General features: G+C 50.5%; 1 long non-coding RNA gene across 1 annotated transcript; it reads left to right on the top strand.

Moving 5' to 3' along the window:
* Positions 1-322: 322 nt before the first annotated feature.
* LOC128628344 (uncharacterized) lies at positions 323-12,399 on the top strand. The gene is made up of 3 exons (XR_008392725.1): positions 323-383; positions 4,922-5,072; positions 11,422-12,399. It is a non-coding gene; the product is annotated as an uncharacterized LOC128628344 (long non-coding RNA).
* Positions 12,400-16,042: the final 3,643 nt, after the last annotated feature.

Below are 16,042 nucleotides of genomic sequence, written 5' to 3'. Positions count from 1 at the left end.
GGCGGCCCCAGGCCCGGGGCGCCAGCTGCCAGGCTGGGCGTGAGGGGGGGGGGGCGGCCGCACGCGGGCGCTGGGCCAGCGAAGGGGAGGACGGAGGGCAGCGAGGCTGCGGGGAGCCGGCACCCGGAGGGAGGGAGGGAGGGGGGAGGGAGCGCGGGGCAGCTGGCGGGCCGCGGGCGTCCTCCTCGGCCCCATCCTCAGGTCTCCCCCTGCGGCCCCGCCCCCCGCCCGAGGGCAGCGCTAGGACACGGCCCGGAGGTGGCCCGGGTGGCGGGGGCGGGTGGGTGGGGGAACGTCCCACCCTCGGGGAAGCCCGGGGAGGGGGTGGGCTCGCAGTGGACCGAGGGAGGGCGTGCAGCCCAGAGGAAAAGCCCCGAAAACCGGTAAGATGAAGAAGGAGGCGGGGCCCATTGCCTCCCTCCCGCGGGGTCACCTTGGCTAGGCCCCCCGCAACTCTGGGCGGCGGGGTGACTGGGGGCGGGAGGGGGCGGCAAGAATGCCTCTCCACCGGCCCTGCTTTCTCCGCCCAGCCCAGTCCCAGGAACGCGAGGGCAGCACCCGCGGGCAGAGGCCCCAGCTCCGGCTTCGGGGCGGCTCACGCTGGGGTTCGAGGCCGGGCTTAGTGCCTCCCTCCTGTCCGACGCCGGCTTGTTCCCCTCCCCCCACCGCCGTTTCCTCGGCCTCAGTTTCCTTCAAAGTCCGGGCTTCCGCTCAGCCTGCGTCAGGGTCCCCACCGTTGAGGCAACCCGCGTCCTCAGTTGGAGTGCCGCGGGGTCCTTGAGTGTGTGCCTGGCCCCTCAGCGCCCAGCGCAGTGCGGATTACAAAGTGGAATGAGTGGGTAGCCCGTGAGTGAGAAAGCCCGAACCGGCACTCGCTAAGTTGTTTTTACCTCCTGATGCTGAAACTCGACTGGCGTTCTTGAGTGTTTTGTTTGGGCCAATTTGGAGCCCCCGCCCAGTTATCTTCTTGCTGCTCTGCTGCCGGGTGGCAAACCTTGGTTTAAAAAGAGCCCTGCTGCTCTTAGCCGACCCCGCCTTTATGCAGGTGGCCTTGAAAAGTCCAGCAGACAAAAAGCATCCTCTATAGGTGAGGCATCGGCCTCCTGGCGTAATTCCACCTTCTTTCGTGTATTTGATGGCGTGTCCTTGCCCGAGCTGACAGCATTCCCAGCACCAGGCATAGTGTTTGGCACGTAGTAGGTACTTGTGAACTGTTACATGGACACACAGTAGATGTTCATTATATTTGGGGCAAGAGGAGACACAGTAGGTGCTCATGACTTGCGTGAATGGGCGGACACAGAATATATGTTCATTCCACTTTTAAGAAAATGGACACATAGTAGGTGATCGTGACCAACAGGTCACACTGCGTGAAAGGACACACTGCGTGAATAGGCAAAGAGTAGGGGTTCATGAACTGTTGGGTATAGGTGAAAGGCCGGTAGGCCCGGAAGATGGTGATTTGGAAGTGACCCCACCCCCACCCAGGTTTCCGTAGTGTGGATTATGTGGAGTGAGGTTGGGTTAAACATTAGCCGGCAGATGGGCCTCGCGGGAAGGCCAGCTTTGCGACCTAGCACCTTCAGGAGGGGGCTGTTAAGGGCCAACTCTCCCAGTCCACTGACCAACGGGTGTGTGGGGTGGGACGGAGGCTGAGAGATGCAGAGCGCCCCCTCCCGGCGTCCGGGATCGTGGCGATTCAGCTGAAGCGCAGCCCTGCCCTGCATTATCGCAAAGGCCAATTTCTTCCAGCCCCAGGGAAATCCAGGTGTATGAAAAAGGTATCCAAGGGGCTAATTTTATATCCGTTAAAAATACTTGCCTAGTGTTTGCAGGATTCCAGGCACTGTGTGACAGTGCAACAAAGAGTGACAACCTCAGTTGCCCTTGCTCTCCTGGGGCTTACAGTCTAGCAGGAACTGAATCCAGTGACCAGGAAAATCCAATGATATCTGAACCATAAAGGGGACTTGACCATAAAAGACCTTCACTCTTGAGGGCCTTTCTAATAGTTTTCCACACACACTTGTTTTCACAGACAAGCAGGTTATTTGCTGTAAGGAATCTGACTTGGCATTCACACGTTGGGATGGTGAATAACAGCATCTTCTTTATGAGGTTGTTGTGAAGGTTAAATAAGGTATATTCTCAATACATATTAGTAATTACTAGCAAGTGTCAAGCCTGATCCAAGGCATGTCAATTCTAGGACCCAGCTAGTGTCCCCTTAGCTGCAAATAAGCCCCTAAATTGGCTCCTGCAAATCCAACAAGAGTAAAGAATGCTATAATCTTGGTGGAGGTGATCCAACCAGAAACTCCCAATTCTCAGCCAGACCAGGTATTTCTCTGCACCAGATGCTTTACTTTCTTTATATTCACAACAACCCTGAGAGTGGGTCCTATTATTATTATTATTGCTATTTTACAGAAGAGGAAATTGAAGCACAAGAGGTTAAGAAATTTGGTCAAGTTCTCAGAAGCTAGTATGAGGAATCATAGTCCAGATTGCAATCTCAGTCTGATTCCAACCCTTGTGTTATAATCTGCTGTGTCCCTGGGGCATCAGATACCTGGCAGAGTAGGGTTGTGGGACACCCAAGAGGACCAGCCTTCAGGATTTTAGGGGGGTTGGCTTTTCCAGGAGGTAACACCTACTACAGCAGTCAGTCCAAGCCTGGCTTCCTCCTCCTTAGTGAAAGGTGAGTGAGGAGAGATGTCCTTCTTCCCCACCATCATGCTGAATGTCCTCTCTTCAGAGTCCATACTCTGAGCACCCACTCTTTACTACCTGCTCCCTCCCATGTGTTATGGACTGTCTCCCCTGATATATTCTAAATTCCCCAAGGAGTAGGATACAAGGGCATTATCTACTTTGTCACTCTCCCTGCAGACTTTTACCTAGCATCTGGAATACAGTATATGTTTCATAAATATTACTGTTATGAACTGACTATTTGTGTCATCCCCAAATTCATAGTTGAATTCATTGGTTGAATTCAAATTCATTAGTTGAACCTCTAATCCCCAATGTAGCTATATTTACATGTGGAGCCTTTAAGAGGTAATTAGGTTTAAATGAGGGCATGAGAGTCAGAAGGGCTCATGGTAGGATCAGTGCTCTAATAAGAGTAAGAAAGAAAGAATTTCTCTGTCTCTTCCACGTGAGGTCACAGCAAGGTGGCTGTCTGCAAGCAAGGAAGAGAGCCCTCACTAGGAAGTAAATCTGCCAGCATTTTGATCTTGGACTTCCCAGCCTCCAGAACTGTGAGAAGTAAATGTGTGTTGGTTAAGCCCCACAGTCTATGGTATTCTGTTACAGCAGCCTGAGCTAAGACAATTGCTGATAGATATTTTGGGGACTGAATCTTGTCCCCTAATCTTTCATTAATAAACAGTTATTGAACATCTTCTAGGTTCCCATTCATTCAACAGATGCCTATTAAGCTGTTATTATGTGTTCATCCAACATTTACTGAGGGTCTACTGTGTGCCCAGGATTAGACAACTCCATCCACATGTCTTTAAGGAGATGTCTCAGTCTAGTGGGGACTGAGATACCCCGTCTGTCCATATCCAGAGGGGAAGTGGCTCACTCATTCGCACACATAGTTGTTTTATGCACAATGCTAGCTCCAGCAGGAAACTCAGCAGTATAAGCCCAGAGCCTTTACTCTATCCAAGGAGCTGAAAGTGAACATGAAGAAGTGAGCCTTCAAATCTACATTGTAGACATAGGAGAGATGACAGGAACCAAGGAAGATGAATGGCAAAGACCCTGCATCCTGGCCCTTGAACTTAGCCCAGGCATCGGATCTCTCTGAACCTCAGTTTCCCACTTTCCATCTGTGAAATGATGATCCTCATGCCTGTTATGGAGCTGTGTGAGGCTCAGTGGAGAGGGTACACAGAGGACTTCCACCAAGCCCGTGGGGAGAAAGAACAGTGCGACAAATGGTAGCTATTATTATTAAGGAAGCCTGCAACCCACTGTGAGTGGGGCCAGTCACAAGGATGGAGTGATGGAGGGAGTGAGATCAGGATGACTTATTAACCTTGAGCTGGCGGCCTGGTGAGCGTCTCTCCACTTGGCGCTGGCTTGCCCTGCCTGCTGGCTTGCCGTGCCTGCAGGGCTGGGGCAGACTATGGGTGGGGTGTTTATTCTGGGAAGCAGCCCTGGCTGCTCCTCACACCCTTTACCAGTGAGAAAAGAGGGCTTCAAGTCAGAACTGAGGCACCTTCTGGGCCTGGTGTGGCACTTAAGATTGTGCCTACCTACCTGAAGGGCCCGGGGCTGAGAATGCCCAGGAGGCACAGCCTCAAGGGCTAGCTGGGTCATCCAGGTTTGGGACACACTATCCCAGTGGGACTCATTGGACCCTCAGGAAGACTGGTCCTGGAGGTGCTGAAGTACTTCACTTCTGGAGTTCTGGAGGCCAGCCCTGGATGTCAGTGTGGAGGTGAAGCCTTTGGGCTGAGGTGTGAGGATAGTGACACTGAATACGGGGTTTTAGCTTCTCCGCCCCTAGAAGAGCCCCAGTGTGCTTTCATCAGGGTCAGCTTCATGGTATTCACCTGTGCAATCTCACAAGCCTGGCACTTAGGAGGGCTCAAGCTTAGAGGCTCAGTTTCTCCCATCGATTTCTCCCATCACCACCTTGAAATTTTTAAAGAGATTTTATTTATCTTTAGAGGGGAAGGGAAGGCGAGAGGGCGGGGAAGGGAAGGAGAGGCAACCATATCAATGTATGGTTGCCTCTCCTGCATCCCGTGCTGGGAACTGGCCTGCAATTCAGGCATGTGCCCCCGACTGGGAATCAAACCACGATCCTTTGGTTAGCAGGCCTGCGCTGAATCCACTGAGCTATACCAGCCAGGGCACCATCTTGAAATTCTTTATTATTTTTTTTAAAACACAGAGCCCTGCTGTTTTTCTTTTGCACTGGGTCCACCCAGTGGTACAGCCTGTCCTGCCTTCATGCTTTGGTTCCCCCCAGTGTACAACTTCTCTCTCCAGTGGGCTGTTCAGATCCAACCCTCGCCCACACTCAGCCAGCAAGGAGTGCCCAGGTAAAGCCCATTTCGGGAAAGATGGTGGGGGTCCAGCCCTTGCAAAAAAGCCCAAGATGGGTATGTCAACAACTTTCCTGAGCTTCTGGACGACAATATTACTTATCTTTGCCTCAGTTGGACTGTTGGGATGGTTAAAAGTTCACATAAAGGACACGGTGACTGGCACGGAATAATTGCTTAATAAATTAGAGCTATTATTTTTAAAAATGAGGATTATTTACGGGCGCTAGCTTGGAGGAAGGGGAGAAGGGAGTGGTCAGCTCCGGATCCCCACGGACCTGCCCCAGGAAGGAGAAGCCGCCCCTCCTGCCTTCCCAGGGAAGAGACACCCCCCACACACAAGGCAGGGATGAGGGGGTGGAGGATCTGGAGCGACACATTTCTGAGTCGTGACCAAGTGGAAACTCCCTCCCTGAGGCGGAAGCCGGGGGCGCCCCACTGGAGCCGGAGCCTCCCCTGAGGCGGGACCAGCGGCCCGGGGGCGGGGCGTCGCGCGGGGGGGGGGGCCGGGGGACCCGGGTCTCGCCCCTCACCCACATATGAATATGAATGAGCCGCCAGGGGAGCGGAAGTGTGAGGCGGACCTGGCTGGCTCCGCCTCAGTCTTTGGCTCGCGGTGGGGGGCGTGGCCTGGTTGCACACCTCCCGCCCCTCCCGCCCCTCCCGTCCCGCGCGGGGCCTCTTTCCGGCTGGCACGCCCCGGACGTGACCTCGGGGGTGCGCGCCGGAGCCGCCCGCGGGGAGGTGCCTGGGCCCCCAGCACAGGTAGGGCAGTCCTTTGTCCCCGGCGCCGCCCACGGAAACCCGGGTCCTATAGCCAGCCGGGTCTCGGGACTCCTGTGTGTGCTATCCCTCTTGTTCCTGCCCCCGTTGGGCGTCTGGACCCTGAGTCAGACTCCTAGGCGCACCCGCAGACGTGATAGGAATCCTTCACTCACTCCGACAAGCGCGGGCACAGGGTAGGGAATGTAGAGGCAGCCCTGGCCTTAAAGGGCTTACGGGCCAGGGCGAGGGAGGTCTGAGGGGTGCATCACTGGAATGTCCAGTATGTCAAATGAGTGTGTCAGGGTGAGGACAAGAGCGGGGAAGGGTTTCTGGAAGGTGACTTTTGGGTCAAGACCTGGAGGAAGCCAGGGAACCAACTGGCGAGTGGGGGATGTGAGGAGCAGCCGGGCGCTGAGGCTCCTATGGCTGGAGTGGAGAGGAGAGGATGAAAAGAATGGAATAATGATAATGGCTCACATATTGAACCAGGCCAAGTGCTAGGTGCTTTATGATATTGTTTTTTTAATCATCAGGACAACTTGGACCTGGGAGCTACTATTAGCTGAGAGGAAATCGGGCTCAGGGAGGTTAAATAACTTGCCCAAGGTCACACAGCATTGGGGCCTAAGGAGACTGACGTCAGTCCCTGAACCACGCCCAAGAGACCCAGGGTGGGGTCACCTTGACCAAGATAGGTTGTCCACTTTGCTCCTCATTTTCCTCCCAAAATACTAGAGAGAGGGGGAGGTGAGTGACTTGAAAGGACAGGTGACTTGTCAGGGTCCTTTTTGCTGACAGTGCTGTAATGCATACCTAGCAATTGGGGCCACGAAACCCTAAAATTAGTGTACAGAACAAGGGTGTAGCAGCAGTTTTCCTGGATGGAAGTCTTCTCTCCGTTCTCCTGGGACAAGCTTTTGTTGTCCGGGAAACACTTGTCACCCCTCCAGGCTTTGGAGCAGGTACAAGTGGCTTTGGGAAAGGAGACAAATGGGTTTGGTCAAGGCAGAAGACCTGGAGCTGGGAAGAGGGTGCTTCTGGTAGTGGGTTACAGGGAAAGCCTGGTATGGCTGAGTGCTCTGGAACAGTAACAAAGACTTTGCCAGCCAGGCAGGCTCTGTGCACCCACGAGGAGCAACTGTAGGACAAGCAGAATCACCCAAACACCCCTGTGAACCTGGAGAGATTAAAGTACACCTGTGAAACCCACCCAAATCTGTGCTGGCAAGCAGGTTCTCCGATCACTGACCAGATGTGATGGAAAGGACCTCAGAGTTGCTGATCAGGGCTCTGCTGGTTATGCCCATCGCCTCTCTGTTGTGGAAGGGGGAGGTGTTTTTATGCTCCTGTGAAGATCTGTCTATAATCTGGTCCCAAGGCACTGAGGGCCTGTAGGTTTCTCATGGAGACCTCTCTTCCAGTCTGTCACAGCTTTTAGTCTTGACCTTTGGGCTGTGATGTGAAATATGGCCCTGAGAGGGTTAGGAGTAGGACCTGGCCCTCTGTGTTTGAGCCTCAGGACACTAGTGAGTCTGAGCTCCTAATGATACAGAACCACAGGAGAACGTACTGTTAGGCCATTTGGTAGACAAGAGAGGCTCAGAGAGGTTACAGTGGTTTACCTGAGAGCCCACAGCTATGCAGTAGGAGAGATAAGATCCAAGTGCAAACCTTTGGAGTCCAGAGCCCAAGCCCTGTCCCTCAGGGAGTGGATTCACCCCAGCAGAAGGGATGTACTTTAAAAATTTTTTTTTAATTTATTTATTTTAATTGTTCAAGTACAGTTTTCTGTCTTTTGGGATGTACTTTTTATGTGACTACATGTTTGCTAAATTGGGTGCCTTGGAGACCTCCCCTCCCACCCCACCCCCTGCCAGACACACACTCTCTCTCTCTCTCTCTCTTTCTTTGTGGGGCATAGGAATGGGGAGGGGATGATGACCAAAGGGGAGAGAGACACTTTCTATTCTCAGCTATGCAATCCCTGGGCCTCATCCCCAGGCACTGGCATCTGTGCAGAATCAGTCAGTCCCTTCTCAGGATGGGACTGGTGTAAGAGGGGCCAGAGGCACTTTCACAACTGCCTGCCAGTTTCTTCAGCCAGGGGCTTCCCCTTCATGAAGTCTTAGGCTTTGGTCTTGGGCCCTGAGCCTAAGGGGTGAATGATTCCTCTTGGGCACCCGGAACCACCCACAGGTCCTGGCCTTGAACTAAGGGCACAGCTGAAGTTGTGGCTGCTGACTGGGTGGCCATGAGTTTGGGGGTGCCAGGATGAAGGGAGAGAGGTCTGAGGTGGCACATGTGAGTCATGAGACTCTTGTGAATAGAATGCCAGGAGATGGGAACTGATCCCTTCAAATGACCTTGGTGGGCATGGACTGAAACTTAGTTGGGCATCGCTCCACAGAGTGAGGGTCTGCTGGTTAGATTCCAGGCTGGGGCACATGCCTGGGTTGTGGGCTGAGAGGCAACTGATCAATGTTTCTCTCCCTCTGTTTCTCCCTGTCTCTCTAAAAATAAATAAATAGCCCTGGCTGGTATGGTTCAGTGGATTGAATGCTGGCCTGTGAACCTCAAGGTTCGATTCCTGGTCGAGGCACATGCCTGGGTTGCAGGCCGGATTCCCGGTTGGGGGTGCGCAAGAGGCAACCACACATTGATGTTTCTCTCCCTCTCTTTCACTTTTCCCCTTTAAAAATAAATAAAATCTCTATTAGAAAAAAAATAATAAATAAAGTCTTTTAAAAAAATAAAGGCTCCCTGTGGGCCAGAGCTGGTGAGCAGTCATCCTGCACATTGCTTGTTGATCTGTTTCCTCCTTCCTTCTGGACCTCTTGCCTTCCTGGAGATATTTTCAGTCTTAAAGCCCTAATGCGTTCTCCAACTCAACGTGCTGACCAGTAAGTTTGGGGCAAGGCCCAGGGATCTGTATTCTTGACTAGCTCAAGAGACTTGTGATGCATGTGGTCCTCTGACGAGACCTGGAAAACCCCTGTCCCAGGTTTCCTAGCCGGGCAGTTGTGAGGAACCCCTTTGAAGCATTCTGGCATGAAGCATTCTGGCAGATAAGGGACTAGTGTGCTAATGGTTTTCTACAATTTAAACGCATTTTCCATTGGAGCACTTGTCAGCTGAGCTTCTCCCCTGTTTAAAATAAATGACGGAGTCTCAAGCAATAGCCCTGTCTCCGTCTCTCTCCTGCCAAGTTTCCCCAAGGATCAGGCCACCCTGTACCACCAGCTCACTTCTGAGCTCCTTGCTCTGCCCTGAGCTCTCACCTCATACAACACTTCACACCAGGTTCTGCTGAAGTCCTGAAGCCCCCCAGGGTCTGCCTATGGCCCCTGAAACAGGTGTCCCCTAAGTTTCCATCTTTGGACCTCTTTTACCTGACAGGTTTCCTCAATTGAAGAGCAAAAGTGAGGGGAACTCCCATCTCTACTCAAGAGAGTTCCCAATATTTACACCCAGCCTTGGGGGGGTGCCAGGCCCACTTTGTAAGGGGCTAGCTTGATGTCTTCCCTAGGTTAGTCGACTGGGGCTCTTCTAAATAGGCTGTTTGATTTGAGGGGAATCCAGCCACACATGTCACTTAGGGTTGTCCAGCTGGGTGGCTTCTTCCTGAAGCTGTACACCCTGAGAGAGAAAAGAGTGCCCGCAACCCTGTTGGAAACTTCCGGCTTCTTTTTGCTTTCCCTGATAAAACTATTACCTCCATCTTACCTTTCTGACCCCTTAGCCTCCACCCGAATTGGTGTGGGTTCGTCGTTCTGGTGCAGGAGGCTTCTGGCCCCAGGATCTCTGAACCACCCAGACACATACTTAGTCCTTTCAGTCCCTAGTTTGAGGGGTTTTTTTTGTTTTGGTTTGGTTTTTTTTTGTTGTTTTGAAATTTACTAGCAGCCTGCTCACTTTGCACAGAGCTAGACACTGAGCCCAGGCGTACACGCCCATTGCTTTGGACTAGTTTGTTGCCTGCTCAGAGACTGCCCAGCTCTCCTCTGTCTGTTAGGGGCCACATGGCATTGGGTCACACTGCCCCTGCCTGAAGTTACAGGTCTTGGTTCAGATCCTGATTTTGCCCTAACCAGCCTCACGACCCAACAGATTCCTTGAGTCCTCAGAGTCCCTGTTGCTTCCTCTATAATGTTGAAGCTGGTGATGATAGCCTGTCTCATGAGGCACTGGTGAAGACTGACACTACGTGACTTCATCACTAAGGGCCCTTAGCACATAATACTACCTGATCTGTATTATGTCATTTAATCCTCAAAACTGCCTTATCAGGTAGATTGTTGCTGTCAGGTCCATTTTGTAGATAATGAGAGAGAGGCTCAGAGAACCCAAGTGATTCACCCAACACCACACAGCTATAGAGTAGCAGAGGTAGAATTATTCTAGTAAAATCATTTCATTCCAGAGTCTGAGCTTCTAACCACTAACATCTCACCCCCACCTCCTCTGCTGAGTTCTCTTTATCTTCTGTTCATTTATTCAACAAATATTTATGGCCTGCCTACTACCTAAGGATATAGCAGTAAATGAACAGAGGAAGCTGTGCCTTCAGAGAGCACATTTTGGTGAGGACACTGATAGGAAGAGATGTATGGAAACTCTTGTCAGTACTCGCCCACGGCCCCTCTTCCTCACTATCTGCCCTTGGGACACAGAGGAGGACTCCCTATCTTGCTGTTCCTTGTACCAGGAGGCTTCGGGCGGTGAGCGTTGGCTAAATTGGACTGAAGTGGTTTCGACCTTAGTGAAGGAGGAAGTGGATCACAGCAGAATCTGGCATAGGGTTTGAAGGCATTGGAATCTTCAGTGGATGGGGACAATGGCTGTGCTAGCTTGGAAGGAATGGGCACCACCATTCATGGCCAGGCTGAGGACAGGCTTTATTAGGGAATACAAATCAAAACCACATCGAAATACTGCTTTACACCCACAAGGATGACTATAACGAAAAAAGAGAGACAGTAATAAGTAGTGGGAAAATACAGAGGAGTGGGAACCCTCACACACTCCTGGTGGCAATGTCAAGTGGTGCAGCTGTTTTGAAATAGTTTGGCATTTCCTCAACATAGAATCACCCAGCACTTCCACTCCTAGGTATATACCCATGAGATTTGAAAATATGTGTCCAGGCAAAAACTTATACATGTACATCGGTGTTAATGTCAGCATTATTCACAATAGCCAAAAGGAGGAAACGACCCAAATGTTCATAAACTGATGAATGGATAAATAAAATGTGGTCTAGACATACAATGGAATATTTATTCAGCCTTGAAAAGGAATGAAGTTCTTTTCCTTTTAAAAATTGATTTTAGGACCAAAGGGTTGCTGGTTCGATTCCCAGCCAGGGCACAAGCCTGGGTTGCAGGTCAGGTCCCCAGTGGAGGCCACTTGAGAGGAACTCCACACTGATGTTTCTCTCTCTTTCTCCCTCCCTTGCCCTCTTTCTAAAAATAAATAAATAAAATCTTAAAAAAATTTTATTTTAGGGAGAGAGAGAAACATCTATTTGTTGTTCCACTTATTTATGCATTCATTGGTTGATTATTTTATGTGCCCCGACTAGGGATTGAACATGCGGCCATGGAGTATCGGGATGACTGTCTAACCACTTGAACTGCCCGGCCAGGCAGGAATGAAGGTCTGACACAGGGTACGACATGGACACAGCTTGAAAACATGCCGAGTGAAGATGCCAGGCAGAAAAGGCCACATACTGTATGGTTCCATTTATATGAGATGTCCAGAATCAGCAGGTCAATAGAGATGGAAACTAGAATACTGGTTGCTAGGGGCCGGGGCGCAGGGATTGGAGAATAACTGTTAGTGGCGGCAGGTTTTCTTTTGGAAGAAATACGGCTGTTCTAAAATTGATTGTGGTGATGGTTGCACAACATGGTGAACATACTAAAAACATCGAATTGTATAGTTTAAAATGGTAAGTTGTGTGGTATGTGAATTATATCTCAATAAAGCTCTTACTGAAAAAATATTAGCCAGACTTCCCTGCATTAATGCTGACAGAAAGCATCAGGAAGTGGACTCAAGAACTTGCCGAGTGACTGGGGAAGATTCTTTGCGGTTACATTGCCATAGTACTCATGAAACGATTGCAGACAAGTGACTTGGGGTAGAGGAGGCTTTGATCCATCCTTTAGGCCCCAGCATGTGCTACCTCTGAGAGTGGCCCCTTACCTCGTAACCGTCTTTTTGTGACTTCCCATCAGCCTCAGCCCTTCCTTCTTTTTTTCCTCTTTAGCACTTCACAAACTTGGAATCATTTTCTGTCCATGCATATGATTTTGTGACTCTCACTGGGTTCCACGAGGTCAGGGTTTTGTCCGTATCTGGTTTGCCCACAGTAGGTGCTCAACAAATACCTGTTAAGTGAATGAACCCATGCAGGGTAAGGAAAAAGTAGGTTTATGGTTGTGAGTACAAGAAACATAGAGTTTACTCTTGTGTTGTTATTTATTAATCAGTGTATTATTTTCTACATAAACAACTGTAAATCCATTTCTGCCCTGTCCTGTATATGCTGTTTACTGGGGGAGGTCTGGGCCAGGGTCTGGGCTTGCTGCAGGGGCGGGAATGAGCAGAGTGGATCAGGGTGTCTCCTGGCTCCAATGGCTTTCATTTTCTCTTGTTTCAGTTCCAGGAGAATGTCTCAGGAAAGGAAGCCCAAAGCCTGGTCTGGCTGGGAAGAGGGGAGAGGGGAGGGGAGCAGGAATGGGGGCTGGGCGGGCCTGGGGAGGAAGTCTGTAGCCCCAGGCTGCCGAGGGCGTGGTGTCTGTGTTTGCACCTTTGGAATGTGGCTGATTCACTCTGGGGAGAGCCATGTGCAGCCACTGCTGCTGCCTGGGATCTGACATCTGGAGGCTGAATTCCCAGAGGACACAAATTCTTGCAAGCAGATGCCAACTTTGAAGGTTAAACTGAGTGATGGAGCTGCTTTAGGAGGAGGCCAAGAGCGTCCCCCTCCACCACCACCACCACCCCGCCCGCCCCAGGATTCTGTGAGGGAGGTGAGGCCCCATCCCCAGCTCTGTCCCAACCCTTAAGCTACCAGAGCCTCTAGGGAAACTGTGAGCTCTGCAGTCAGACCTGTGTTCAAAGACTAGTTACTTAACTCATATAATTGTAAAGGCTAAGAGCCTGGCTGGTCAAGTGCTCAGCAATGGTGCTGGGACACTGGCTTGCATCTCTGGGCCCAGTATCCTCTGTGTCGCTCAGCTTGGCTCTCCCAGGGCTCTAGCAATGTCCCAAGCTTGCCTCTTGTTGGGTCCCAATTCATCCCCATTGCTGATTGGACAGGTCTAGGTCAGGAGTTTGCCCCAGCCCAGGGCAGACAGCCCTGGAGCCACGTGGAACAATGTGGGAGTAAAGGGTTCCCCAAAGGAGCCAATGCCAGGGGGTGGGCAGAAACAGCACACAACCCTGCTCTGCTTAGCTGCCTCCACAGGACTGCTTCTGGGGCTCTTGCCAGGCACTGTGCTCAGCTTCATGGCTCTTACCTTCTGGATGTCCCATTGGCTAAGTTCCTTAAGTTCTCGGAAGCTCATTTTTTTCATCTGTGAAATCTCACAGGACCTTTTTAAAAAAGATTTTTTAAAAATTTATTTAATTATTGTTCAAATACAGTTTTCTGTTTTTTACTCCCATCCCAGCCCACCCCCCCAGTGCTCCCCACCTCCCTCCCATTTCCACCCCCCCTTAGTTGTTGTCCATGTGTCCTTTATACTAGTTCCTATTAAAAGATTTTTTTTTCTATTAAAAGATTTTTAAAGTGTATTTTTGGAGAGGGAGAGAAACACTGATCCGTTGTCTCTCACACGTCCCCCCCCCCCGATCGGGGACGTGGTCCACAACCCAGGCATGTGCCCCAACTGAGAATCGGACTGGGGACTTTTAGTCGGAGGCCTGTGGGATGATGCCTGATGCCCAACCCACCGAGCTACACTAGTCAGGGCTCACAGGGTTCTCTTAAGGATTAAATTAGACAATGCATGCAAATCCCTTGGTGACTGCCTGGCCCAGAGGAGGCAAGATGCTAGCATGTCTAGTTCCCTTTCTCTTCCCTGTATCTAGTTATTATGTTATGTGCTCTGTGGCAGTGTGGACATGTATAAGCACACGTGTGTGCACATATGTGAACATGCACAAAGCAGGTGCCTTTCTTTTTTCCAAGGAGTTCTCTTTTGTTTGGCTTCCTCCCAGAGGGTTAGGAATTACACAGGACAGAGGGCGGAGGCAGGAGGGAAAGGTTGAAAGAGAAGTGTATGGGCCTCACTTGCAGGTCTGTAGGCTTAGGCCGGCATCTGAGAGTCACCTCCCTGTTCCTTCAGGGCTGGAGGAAGAGCCTAGACTCTGAGGGGTGGATGTGTCTGTCCATTCTATGCCACACTATAAGCATGTCTGGCCATTTGACACTGGGGGATGGCCCTGAACCAGGTTTGCTGATCTCATCATACATTCTCTCCTCTGGAAGCCTGGTACCTGGGGGGGTGGCACCCAGAGAGGAACCCAGGCCTGGGTCTTAGAAGCAGAAACTGGTGCCCAGAGTAGCCTGAACCTCAGGTTCAGGACACCTCAGAAAAACCCGGGGCTTCTGGGATGGCAGAGGTCAGAGCTGCTACAAGCTTTTCCCAGCTATTGGTCAACTGAAGTAAAGCAACTACCAGACTCTGCTTTGAGCCATGGAGTGCTAGGATGAGTGTTTTACCCCTGCTCAGCGTCCTCCCTTCCTGCCAACCCTGCTTGGTGCCACCCAAATCCTCCGACCACCCAACCACTCAACCACCCAAATCTTCCTACTTTCAGCCCAGGTGCTACCATGTGTACCTGTGGTTATTCTCTCCTCCATGGCTGTGGGTTTAGTACCTCTGTGCAGATTAATTGGGACACTCTCAGTCACTGTGGCCAGGAGCGGTTCCTGCATGTTGGTCACTCATTCCTGTCTGTGTGCACTGAGCATGACTCTGTGACAGTCATCCTAGGATGACAGGACTGTGCTGCCTGGCCCTTGTCTAGGTGTTGAGCATTTTAAAATATGTTCATATGGTGTCTTCCATTTGACAACAGACTCTTTAAAGTTGAAGGATGTAGTAATGAGAGCTACATTTTCTGAGCTCTAAGTGCTTTTTAAAAGTTGAGATATAGCTCTGGCTGGTGTGGCTCAGTGGTTTGAGTGCCAGCCAGCCTGCGAACTGGCAGGGGTTGCTGCTTTGATTCCCAGTCAGGGCACATGCCCTGGGTTGCAGCCCAGGTCCCCAGTTAGGGGGTGCATGAGAGACAGTCACACATTAATGTTTCCCTCTCTTCTTCCCTTTACTTCTCTCTAAAAATAAATACATAAAATCTTTTAAAATAAAAAAAATTAGTATTTAAAAAAATTAAAATTGAGATATAGCTGTGGGTGGCTGGGTCAGTTAGTTGGAGTGTTGTCCTGTATATCTAAAGTTTGCGGGTTTTGATTCCTGGTCAAGGCACATACCTAGGTTTCAGGTTTGATCCCTGGTCAGGGCACATATGGGAGTCAACCGATGGATGTTTCAATGTTTCTTGCTCACATTGATGTGTATCTCCATCTCCCTCTGTCCCTTCTCTTTCTAACAATAAGCATATCCTCAGGTGAGAATTAAAAAATAAAAATAAAATGTGAGATAACATACCACAAAATTGACCCTTCTAAAATATACACTCAATGGATTTTAGTATATTAGAGATGTAATCCATCACTACCATCTAATGTCAGAACATTTTCATCATCCCAAAAAGAAACCCTAGTAGGTTCTTGTAACAAAATGTACCACTCCCATGGCGGGGGCCGCTGTTGATAATGGAGGAGGCTGTGTGTGTGGGATCAAGGGGCATATGGGAAATCTCTGTACCTTCTCAGTATTGCTGTGAACTTAAAGTTGCTCTTAAAAATAAATTGATTAAGAACAATAACGAAACAGGACTTCCACCAAGATGGATGCGTAGGTGGAAACACTGTGCCTTCTCGCACAACCAAGTTTAAAAACAACAAAGTCTTAGTAACAAAAATGCAGCCAAAACACAGAGAATTGAACTATATGGAAGTCTGACAAAAACGAACCGTTCAGCCAGACCGATAAAGCAGCAAAGGAGAGAGCAGCAAGACAGACTATGCAGGCCCCAGCGGCAGGAAGCAGCAGAAGGGACCG

Source organism: Artibeus jamaicensis, unplaced genomic scaffold (assembly GCF_021234435.1).
Source record: "Artibeus jamaicensis isolate MK-2021 breed Jamaican fruit bat unplaced genomic scaffold, CSHL_Jam_final contig_700, whole genome shotgun sequence".
Classification (NCBI taxonomy): domain Eukaryota; kingdom Metazoa; phylum Chordata; class Mammalia; order Chiroptera; family Phyllostomidae; genus Artibeus; species Artibeus jamaicensis.
The sequence above is the reverse complement of the archived record's forward strand: the minus strand, read 5'-3'. Positions and strand labels throughout refer to the sequence as shown.